This window comes from Gracilinanus agilis, chromosome 1 (genome assembly GCF_016433145.1).
Source record: "Gracilinanus agilis isolate LMUSP501 chromosome 1, AgileGrace, whole genome shotgun sequence".
Lineage (NCBI taxonomy): Eukaryota > Metazoa > Chordata > Mammalia > Didelphimorphia > Didelphidae > Gracilinanus > Gracilinanus agilis.
The window spans coordinates 301,007,407-301,020,203 of NC_058130.1; positions in this window are offsets into that span (position 1 = coordinate 301,007,407).

A 12,797-nucleotide genomic window follows, 5' to 3' on the forward strand; every position below is an offset into this window, starting at 1 on the left:
AATAGGTAATGGGAATTAAGGTATAAATAAGAAGACAGGAAAGGTAGGAAGGGGATAGGTTATGAAAGGCTTCCAAAGCTAAACAGAGGATTTCATATTTGATACTAGAGATGATAGGAAGCTCCTGGAGGGTGACATGGCCAGCCAAAATCACTTTGGTGGCTGAATGCAAGGTAGATTGGATTTAAATGGAGTTGAGGTAAGCAGAAGTGATCAACAGAAGGCATGAAGTTTTGAGGACTTGTTTCAGAGGTAGAAGAAAGAGGAGTAAAAGGTAAAATTGATTAGATATGTAAAAATTAAAGCAACAGATCACGGTAACAGATTATAAATGGTAGTGACTGTTGAAAGATAGTGAGGAATGAAGGATGACTCTAAAATTTTGAGTCTCAGGGACTGGGAGAATGACAATAGGGGAGTTAGGAGGAAAAGGGAAGATTTAGGATGAAAGAAAATGAGTAAAATATTTGACATGTTAACATCCCATCAAAAGGAGATGGTAATTAAATCCATGGGTACTGATGAGATCAACTAGTTTGAAAGAAAGAAAAAAAGAAGTTCCAGGATTAATCCTACGAAACACCTGTGGTTAGAGAGTTAGCTGAAAGAGAATTCAACAAAACAATATAGAAACTCCTTCCTACCCCGCTTCCCCACATCCCATTCCAGCAATCTCCATAAATATATCATGGATTTCTTTCCACTCTCAAATTTTTGATATTCATCCAGAGCTTATTTATTTAAGGCCCAGAAGCATGGCTAATTTGTTCATCCAATCATATTTTTTCCTTCTAGACCCAAATAAGAGGCAATTATACATCATAAAGAGATCAAGGAGTATTAAACCTTGTTAACATATTAAAATTCCATCATTGCAACCAAATTCTCTAACTACATGTCATAAAATGTTTAAGTAGGGTCTGAGTGAATGGCACAGTGACATGCAGCAGCAAAAGAAGGATCGCTCAAAATGATCTACTGATTCTTTCATTCAAGTCTAGCACTGGAGGGATGGAAACTTATTCAGTCAGGAACAAACTTATATGTGGCCTCTCTCAATATCCCTTTCCACCCACTGGGCAGAATGCAAGACAGAGACCCAGATGTGCACATGCATGTGCCCAGAAATAAAGGCTCTCTTGCCTGTGGGACAGTAGGGTCAAGAAAAGTAGACGAAAGCAAAGAAAGTTCTCTGAAAAATAACTTGGAAGGCCTGTTCAAATTGTGCTACACAGCTTTGAGCACAAAAACCCTCAGGATGATGAATACAGAATTATAACTGTCACATCAGCAAACTTTCAAGAGAATTTCAGCAACCGGTTCCAACTAGAAATGGGTACAGTTAAATCATTAAAGTATTAACATTGTGTAACAGAAGCCAAGCCTGGGAGAGTAGAGCCAACAACTCATCTGACTAATTACAACATAAACTTAACTGTGTTTTTTGTTATGATTTTTTTTCATTACTTTAGTTAAAATTTCAGTCTATATCCTTGGATGTGAAATGTTTCTGATCTAGTTCTCTTCTACTTTATTTTTACTTTTTATATTCAAGTTATATGAAGTTTTGACTTTATCATGATAGATATTATTAATAGTTCTACTATCAAAGTGGCATTGGAGAAAAAATGCTGGCCATGGAGTCAGGAAGACAGTAATTCAAAACATTTCTCAGTGACTTGCCACCTGTGTGACCCTGGGAAAAGTTATTTATTTTAAATTTGCCTCAGTTTCCTCTTCTATAAAAATCACCTTAATAATAGCACCTAACTCCCCAAGTTGTTATAAGAATTAAATAAAATAATATTTGTAAAGGACTCAACAAATTTTAAAATATTAAATAAATGGTAGTTATTAATTGCTGTTTCTGCAGGACACTTTCTCATTTTTTCCCAGGATCTTATTCAAAATGGTTGTTCTTTCGTAGATAAGTTATGTCTTCACAATTAGAAAACATCACACTATTGGGCTCAATTATTCCTGAAATTTCATTATCAAATCTGATAAAGTAATACACATTTCAGTTTTTAAACCCTAGCAAGTAGATTTGATCACGATTGCTTTGTAATTTAATTTGAGATCCATAGAGCCTATTCCCTCTTTAATCTTACCTTTTCCTCCCTCCATAATTTCTTTTTAGACTATATTTCTTTAGTTCTCCAAAATGAATTTTGCTTTTGATTAATTTGCTTCCGCTGCTGAGTTTTTAGGGAGACTTGTTATTTCTGTTATTGCTGTGTTTTTACTCATCAAATAATTTTCTCATCTTCTGCTGATTAGTAAAAACCCTCCAGGTTATGCTGCATGGATCTTTTAATCTCTTCTCCCTGGAGATTATTTTGCTTACTGATTTGGTTCCCTGTCTTGAGTATCCTCTGAGGAGAAAGGACACACAAGATGGATTCTATTCCCTGTTCTTCAGGTTTAGTGCACTGTTTCCTACACTGGTATCCTACCTGATTTATCTGTGTTCTCCACTTTTTTTTTCTCTTATAGCTTGTTAGAATTTAGGACCTTATACGATGAGAAGAAAGAGGTTCAGAATAAAGTCTGTTGGAGAAGACAGGGAAGAGCTAACCTATAACTCGCTCTTACAAAAAAGAAGCCTGTTTTTAGCTCCTATGTTTCCTCCTCTGGGTGGCTTAAAATATCCAGCATTTACCACTTTTTTTCTTCAAGTTTCAGGGGTGGGAAAAAGAGTCATTATAACAGAGCTTATGCAGCAGTGATCATAGAGCTCATCTCAAAATGCACCCCTGAAAAAAATATTGATGAACATATTCCTACCTCAGGTTTGTGGCTGCTGGTAAAGAATTGGTGCTGAACAAGTGCTTTAAAGAATAAGGTTCTCTGTGGTTAATTTATTAGGATTTTGCCTTGGCAGGGTTTTTTTTTTCCTTTTGACTCTGAATTTAGATGCTATCACTCCAATTCTAGCATATCATTCCTTTTTTGGGAGGGAATTATAATAGTTTAGAGAAAATGAATAATTGCTCATTTTGCTAGTCACATGAACTGTAAGTTCCAATGATTTTTTTCAACTGAAGGTTACATAAACATTAACGTAAAATTCTTAATATTCCAGAATTAATCATCATAAAGAAAAAATAAATATCTGACTGATCAGATCATCTCAGTGTTCATATTGTTCCCAGTTATTAAAATCAACAAAATAAAAATATAATAGTTTCCCTGTAGTGGTCAATAAACAATGTACTCCTTTTGCCTTTCTAGAATGTGGTCTTATAGAACTGAACAGAAATGGTTGGGTGTTTGGGTTTTTGATTTTGCATTTATAATTAGTACAGACTCTTTTCTGATAAGAAAAAATGTTTTCACTTTCTATTGACTAAGAGTAACCTACTTTAAGTGTTCCTTTTTAAAAGAAATCATTTTTTAATTCATCATATTTAAGTGCCTCTTTTGAACTGAAGATTTATCCATGATACACAAAACTGCTTCATGAGAAAATATCCTTCTAATTTTATCCCAGTTTCAATTCCTGTCCTGATTACCACTGTAGAAAAGATACATCTTACTTTTCACATCCTACACTGAAAAGAACAAAGGACAGAGTGGCCCTTCGATATTTATGTATGTATGTATGTATGTATATCGATATATAGACATTTATATATAGCAAGAGAGTGAGAGTGAGAGAGAGAGAGAGAGAGAGAGAGAGAGAGAGAGAGAGAGAGAGAGAGAGAGAGAGAGAGAGTGAGAAGTTCGTAATACACATGGAGAAAAAGTCAAAACCTGTAATTAGTGGAAATTATAAAGCAGGAAGCTAAAGAGCCTTTCACAAAGCAAGTAAGGTTAAAAAAATACATTTCAAAATCAAGTTTGTGGTTCCCTTCAAATCCTCCTAATTTTGTACAATTACTGTGCATATTTTCATCTCAATGGCATTTTATGCATTGGTGAGCCCTATAACTTTCAAAAAGTGGAAAGTATTTCAAGGTAGCTAAAAGCCAGATCTACAACACTGAATGTTACAAAACACTTCAATTTAACTTATTCATTCACATCTAGCACCCTTCCTTAGCACACCTTAAATGCTTCCCTATTCACAGCTGACTATAGTATATCCTGTGACTTCTCAAACATTATCACTACCTGTCAAACCTGGCATGAAATAGCTTGCAAGGTTTTTATGTTGATTTAAGGAATTAGAAGCATCAAGCATGTTATTTATTCAGAGCTTATCTGCAGTAAAATACACTGTTACCAATAGCACTGGAATGCATTCTGAATATACTTTTCAGGATCAGCTGCTGAAATATTATATTGTCATCTGGATTATGACTGTCTATAATTTGCAACAAAAGGTACCTTTATTAAGAGAGATTTCAGTATGTTAAATTCAGCCAACTAAAAGCCTAGCCTTCAGTAATTAAAAATTACAAGGCTAAACCAAAAAGATTGCTTGGCTGTTAACTCCTCAGTCTTTTATCAATCTGACAGCAACCTGGAGTATAATATTTCTTTGTGGTTTCTAAGAGTTGATGTCTTTAAGATGTAAGCAACATCCTTTAAAAAAAAGGAACATTTTTTCCATCTTTGTTTTCATAGTTTATTGAAGCTGAAGAAAAGAAAGGCAGGCAATTAATCCTGTTACATGAGCATAGTAAATCAACATCATGACTGTGCAACTTTTAAAGTGACTCATTTAAAATCCTGGTTCATCAACATATGACAAGAATCTCTGAAATGGAAGCAAGTTAGAAAAAACAGATCTCCTTCTGTATGAGGGGGCATATTATAAATAACAAGAAAAAAATTCACCCTCCAAGGAAAAAAAGGAAGAAGGAAATGGTGTTATTCTCAAAGAAAAGAAATAATCAGAATATGTTAGGCAGTTATATACTATGAAAACTGAGAATACCAAAGAAATAGAGGAATACTTTCAAAAACATAAAATGCCCAGACTATATTAGAAGTGCAGTTAGAGATCTTACATAATACAATCTAAGAAAAGATAAGAGATATAGTAATATAAGAACTACTAAAAGGAAAAAGGACACCAATGACATGAAAACAAAAACAAAAGCAAAATACTTGTCTTGATTGATTCATAGAAGAATTATACCAAAGTTGAAAAAACATTTAGTATTTACATTTCACAAATTATTCTGAAAATTAGAGAAAAAAAGCATTCTTTTAGAATATTTTCATGAGATAGATGTATTCTTAATTTCTAAAACAGGAAAATTAAAACATAGAAAGATAAAGCCAATATTGTTAATGGATGCCAATTAAAAAAATTAAACAAAATCTTTTCAGACTATAGGAATTCATCCAAGAAATCATTCATTATGTCCAAGTAAGATTTATACCAGAGATATAAGGAGGACTCCACATTATGAAAATTGTCATATGAATAATCATATTAAAAATGAAAACATTTCAAACCACATGGTTTTCACAATAGATTCACACAAATTTTGACAAATATAGCATTCCTTTATGCTAAAACTTGCAAAATATAGTTTATACAGAAACTTTTTTCAATATCATCAAAAGAATATAAAGCAAAAAGCAAGCATCCTATGCAATGGGTAATCAATATAATATTTTCTAATATATACATGAGTTAAGCAAGAATGCCTTGTCTTCCCACTATTATTTGATTAAATCCTGGATATACTAGCAATTGCAGTAAGATAACAAAAAGAAAGTAAAAGCATAAAGAAAGGTAAAAATGAGATGAAACTATTCCTATTTGATGATGATGTCTTTATATACTGGAAAATCTTAGCAAATATCCTAATTTAGAGAATTCAGTACTTTAAATTCAGTTAACTAGAAGTCTGTCCCTCAGTAACTAAAAATTATAACTAAACCAAAAAGACTACATGGCCATTACCTCCTTAGTCTTTTGTCAGTCTAATAGTGGACTTGAATATAAGATTCCAGAGACTTCTTTACTAGCCTCAATGCAAGGAGAAAGCCATCAATAAGAAGAAAGTCCCCTTAATGTATCAAAGTATTTAGAGTAGTGCTTTTTGTGATAGCAAAAAATGAGGGAAAAGGGTAGAGTAGATGCCTATCATTTTGGTGAATGGTTATACAATCTGTGGTATGTGAAAGTAATTGAATATTATTGTGTTGTAAGAAATGATGCATGTGATGTGATGTATAAGATGAGAAGAAATCAACATGAATTGATACAGAGTGAAGTAGAGACAAGAAACTAATGTATACAATAACTGTAGCAATGTAAATAGAAAGAACTACCTCACATCAAAAAAATTCAAAAGTAATTGTGACAAAATTATAAAAACCAAGAATTATTCAGATAAAGAGATATAGGATCTAGTCTTTTGTTGAAGTGGTAGGTACAAAATTATTCCCATTATACATTTTGGGGCTTTTTCAATGTATAAATCAATTTGCTAATGAAAAAAAAATATATATATATAATTTGTTATATGGAATGGCTCTCTAAGAGGAGAAAATAAACTGGGATAACTAATGGCGTAAGAAACTGAAGTCATCAATAAAAATCATTTGTTATTTTTTGGAGTGCAAGAACTATCTTATTTTGTTTTTCATATACCCCAAACCAAGCACAGTGCTGAATATATAATAGAATACTTAATAATTGTTTGCATTTTATATTTTTTATTGATTGGTCTTATCTCTAAATAGTTGTGTATTTAAGTTGGGCAGCTTCCAATATTCTGAAAGTCAACATTGTTATCAACTACCTAAGAAAGTGCTACTTAAACTATAATTTTCAAAATCCAACTTTAAAAGTTTTAGTACGGAGATTTCCACTTTCTACAGCCAAGATGGAAAATAAGGAATGTTCTGAACTCACCTAGACTCACTTCCAGATATTCATAGGGAAAAAAAAAGCCTTGAAACAAATTGAGTGAAGCAGAATTTTAGCCAAAGAAAATATAGGATAGCTGGAAGAACCATATTACTGGGGACAGAGGGGAAAACAGTGAAACCTACCATGTGAGCAATCGCTTGGTGCAAGCATATGGTGAGGAACTTGAGAAGCAGCCTTATGCAAACAAAATGGGAACCCTTAGCAAAAAGAGGAACTTGGAAATTGAGACACCAGGAGGACCTGGCAGCTAAGGCCCAGAAGGTAGCCTGTGGAACCCTAGGGAACCCAGGGACAGGATTTCCAGGAACTGAGTTTCAAAATATAGGGAAAGACACTAACCCACTCACTCCACCCCACCCCTCAAAGATGAGCAAAACACAGCAGAAAAGTTTGACACTTAAAAATTATTTCAGCAACAGGAAATCAAAATACAAGGCCATAAAAAGACAGCAATGCCAAATTGAAAATTTGTAAAGCTGAAGAGGCAAATGTGAAAAGCTGTTAGGCCCAAAATGAACTGAAAGACATCCAAAAGAGTAACAAAAAATAAATAATAAGAGTCTTAGAAGACAAAATAGAAAAGAAAATGATAAAGTAAACTGTTTAGAATAGAAACTTACTGAAGAAAAGAAATTCCTAAAAAAAGGAAGTAAAAAACCTCAAATAGTAAAATAACTCCCTAAAAAAGGAAGTACAAAGCTTCAAAGAAGAAAATGGCTCCCTTAAAATTGAAATTGGACAAAAAAAAAGATAATCAATCCATAAGATGGTAGGATAAAAAAATTCTGTAAAACCTCACTGGAAAAACAATTAAACTTGAAAATAGAAACAGGAGAGATGACTTCAGAATCACTGCACTGCCTAAAAGGCATGATCAAAAAAAGAGCCTAGACACTATATTATAAGAAATTATCAGGGAGGACTACTCTGATGTTCTTGAATGAGAGAGGAATACCAATCATCTCCTAGAAGAGATTCCAAATTTTAAAAGTTTAGTATAATTATAAAACATATAATTTAAAAGAAATATCAAAATAGAGATGAAGTAGTGCTAAAATACAAGAAAAATTTATGACAATATTATTTATTATTAATTATATTATTTATTTTAATGTAGCTTTAAGGGCAAGGGCATACATAATATTTATTAATTTGTTTGTTTTTTATACATTTCCCAGGCCTATGATAGCTTTATGGCTACAAATTAAATTTTAAGTCACAAACTTAGAAATAGCTCCCAAATAAATAGTTAGTTATTGTATCAATCATTCATAACAATAACAATTGAGATTTCTGTAGTTTTTAAGGTTTGCAATACTTTATGTATAGATTGCCAATTTAGTGATTAGTAACTCCAGGAGTTACAGTTGAAATGAGAGTTGAACCAGATGATTCCTAGAGTTACCTTAAAATCTTCAATTATCTAGTTTTAAATCAAGTATCTTTTGAACTTCAGTTTCTATAAAATCGCTTTCTATCTCTTTGCTCCCTTCTTTATCTTCCTTGGAGGAGTTGGGGAGAGTAGGCAGGATTGGAATGCTCTGGAGAGTCAATTAAAAATGTTATTGAAAGTAGAAATGAGTACAACTCAATAATTGTCAGTAAGAGTTATCACTTTCATTTGGGCTTCCTAATGAAATCATTCAGTAATTTCTGTGACATAATCCCATTTAATTGGTGCTGATAATATTAAAAAATGTTTGGATCATGGCACCTCCTCTCTTAAATTTTCAAAAGTTAGTTTTGTATACAAACAAAATAATATTATTATCCAATTTTCTGTGCAACTTCTAATCAACTGTATGCTATTGCATTTTCTAATGGATATGAAAGCCCAGAGAATGGGAAATATCACTATTTAAGCAGATACTTAGTGAAAAAAAGCGTGTTTTGGTACTTTTTCAGGTGTACTTTCCCAATGATGAGATACTGGACAAATACAACCCATATCACTTAATACATAAATGGCTCCTTATTTAAGACTTTTCTGCTTTTAGATTCTACACCTGACATTTCTTCAAACTACTACTTGGTTATAGTGCTTCTAGATACTTGGCTTTTCTACAAAGATCTGTAGGTATATTAGCTATTGTTAATCTGAAAGACCATAGGAATATGTTTCCCCTGCGATATCTTCAATTTTTCAGAAGGCAAATGCTTTTGCTACTTGCTCTAATCAGTTACTCATTAATGTTTAACTTCTTTCTCAGACTATCCCAACAATGTTTTCTATTCCCCCAAACAAAAGCTGTTGATCCTATGATTCTACCTGTATGCCTGCATTATTTTTTCTCTTTCTTACCTCTATTAATGCCCCTTATCACTTCGATTGATCTTGTCCAAGACTTCCATTTGATTTTTTTCTCCTTCAAAGACTACAAGAATATTAAGCCTTGCAGTTATATGAAAAAATATCTCTTCATCACTTTTCTTTGCACTGATTTTGCTCTGTCCTCTCTGCCATAAGTAATAAAGCTAAGCTTTGATTAAGCTAAAAAGTCACTTGCTCTGGGTTAATTCTTTGACATTTGTTTATATATGTTGCATAATAAACCTTATGATTATACTTTTCCCTCCCCTCCCCAGTGAACTATTTATTTTCTGTGCATGTACTATTAGCATTCACTTAATTGTAGTCCCTTAGTCTCTAAAAATGTTTTTACTTTTCCTGCAAAGAACATAATAAACAAATTTGTTTTTCATTGTTTCTTTCAAAGGCTAAAAACAAATGGTTGTTAAAGTGCAGGATCAGCTTTTATTACTGTATATAGTACCTTTGCAATCTTATTTAAACAGGTCTGTTGTCTCTACTTGCCATAATTTTCTGAGGCTAAATATCAGATATTATTTTATATAAGATCCCCAAACATGTTACACCAGGTGAAGCTTAGCTCAAACCCCTCAATTTCTCTTTTCTATTTTTCTTATCCCTCCACTGGTGATGTGTGACAGAAAATGTCAGTTTTGTTAAGGAAGAGGAAGTTTTAAAATTCTCTTTGTATTTAAAACAAGAAAAATGAAGCCTATCTGCTTAGGGAAGGATTCTATCTTCACCTCTAACCCCTATACCCAACCACTCTCAAAAAAAGTAGATTAAATCACATTGCATTGCTTTAGAAAAACTTTTATTCTTCCCACTGCACTAATTCTTGATACTATTCCTGCTCTTCTCTTCCTTTTTGTGAACCACCATTTTTCATATTCTCTAATTTTACCTTCATTTTCTCATCACAATTATGAACAATCCCTCTGTCCTCACATTTTAGATGCCAGGGCATGTCAATAGCATCAATCAAAACCAGTGAAATCAATCATGTAACGGTGGAGCAGCTCGATGACATCTGCCATAACACTGTTCTATGCTACAGTAATGCACTTGAATTTTGATGCAGAAGGTTATTGGTTTGTTGGATAGTAATCAATCAAAACATCTTTTCATGCAGAATATCTTAAAGATGTGGTAGAAAGTTAATCACATATTCTTAGGATAAGGTTTGGCATGAAAGCAATAAACTTTTATATTTTTGCAATAATATTAAATGGCTAAAATATCATTAACCGCTGTTAATGTTTACAATCATTTAAGTTGTACAGAATAGACATTACACATTCATGTTCTTTCAACTCTGGTGTTTTTCTCCTTGTTATCATTCATCTTAGTGTACTGTTGTTTTATTAAATTGTAGCTGAGATTTGTGAGAATCTCAAATGTCATGCAAATCAACAGCAGGTCTTCATTTTCTTGATATCTATTTTAAATTATTTAAAGATTGTCTATTCTGTACTACAGTATATTTGTTAACTAACATGGACTTTTATAGAAAAAATATATGTCATGAGAAATTGGGAAGAAAAAATAAATTAAAATATCAAAGTTGAAATGATTATAATTCAATGATAGTCACAAAAAATGTGTTTGTGTTACATGTTTGTCTATATCTCACAAGACAATCAATCTTGTGATCTATTCCATACACATTTCCATAGTACCTGCCATCATTAAATCAGAACATGAAGCTATTTTAATTAATATTTACTCTGTCTGTCATCTTCCAAAATTCTAGTTCATTTGGAAATTTACATTTTGATAGATATGAAAATCTATTGACATGTGGGAAGAGCCTAAAGTATTTCAGGAAATCCAGTAAAAGGAAGGTTCCTCCATCTGGAAGAGATGAGAACTTGGGTTTATGTTTGTAAACTGAGTCATAAAATAATTTGACAGGAATCAAGTACAATGCCCTTTTATTGAGTAAAGCAGTATGTATGAAGAGCAGTAAGTCCATTGCTTGACTGGCTCTCTGAACCTCAGAGAGACCTTATGTGTGAATTTGCAGCAATGGGCTAATGTTAGTAAATGTGGGGATGGGAGCATTTAACAGAGCATAGATAACTCAAACTAAAACAGTGAGACAGAGGGTTGGAAGGTCTCAAAGTGGGAAGTAGAGGCTCAGGGCAGGTCCTTAGGAGTGCATGTTGTAGCAAAAAGGACAAGATGTCATCAGTGTGTCTGGCTTTAGCTGGGGCTTCCTCTGGGTTCTGTTTGATTACCTCTGTTTCCCAGATTATTTAGAAAGGAAGCTCAATCAAATCAAGAGTATTAGAAATATTCTTAATGATTCCAAATTTATATGCTCAATAAAATAAAATGGTAACTATTTCTTACAGATCCTTGTGCTAAGTGCTAAGGAAAACATGAAGTTTAGTTTGTATTTTCTCTTCTGTCTTTACACTGAATCTTGGCAGTTACTATTTCTTTTTGGTTATTATAACTCCATTACCTAGATTTGTGTTTTGCAAGTAGTAGCTGCTTAATAAATGTTTTTTTTACTTAATCATAGAGATTATAAATAAGATTAAATTATTTCATTGATCTAGAAAAATATTAACAAAATTCATTTGGAAAAACAAAAGATCAAGCATACCAAAGAAAATGAAAAATAAATGCAAAGGAAGAAGGTTTAGTAGTACCATATTTTGAAGTATGTTATGAAGTAGTAATAATCTATCTCATACTGGGTAAGTAATAGAAAAGTAGATCAGTAGAAAAGAACAATCATATAACAAACAGTTGTAAAGGAGAAAGACTTCCTAGGAAAAGTGAAAAGTTAGCTGAAAATTAAAGGAAACCAGGGAAGCTATGAAGTATAGAGAGGAGAGAGAGTATGTTCTAGGTTTGGCTGACAGGCAGTGAAAATGATCAGTAGGAAAAGGGGAGGATATTGGAGTTCAGCCCAAGTTGCTCCATAAGTAATGCTATTACCTGATAATACATTAGAAAACTTCAAAATATATTTCTTTCTCAGATTTGAGGAGAAATGTTTTTAGTAAGTAGCAGAAAATGAGCTTAAGGTATGCCTCAAATTCTTCCCTACTTCCTGTATTCCCAAAATCTCTTAAATTTCAGGCAAAGAGATGTCTGTGTTTATACTGGGGGGTAGATTAAACTAAATGGCTTGATTCATAGCCTTTTATTTTCTATTATGCACAATTTTATTTAAAAACTCTATTATCTGACATAATACAAGAACTGGATAATATAATTAGCTACTTATTCAGGTTATTAGACTTGCTTAAAGAAAGTCTATTAATGTCCTCCTACTGAGCTACCTCATTATGGTGTGGAGGGGTCCAAAGGGGTTATAAGGTCTAGCAGTTTCTAAGATGCTAGAAAAACTTAACATAGTGACTCTCCAATTTTTTTGTCTCAGGAATTCTTTACACTCTTAAAAATTATTAAGGACACTCTGCCCCAAACTTTTGTTTATGTAGGTTATATCTACAGATACAAGAGAACCTTTCAGTATCAGCATTTAATCCTCAGAAATCAGTTAAAGCTATCAATCAGGGTTGTATATTCTTTTTCTTTTTTTTTTACATTTATTAATATTCATTTTTAACATGGTTACATGATTCATGCTCCTCCTTTCCCCTTCAACCCCCCCCCCGCCCCCCC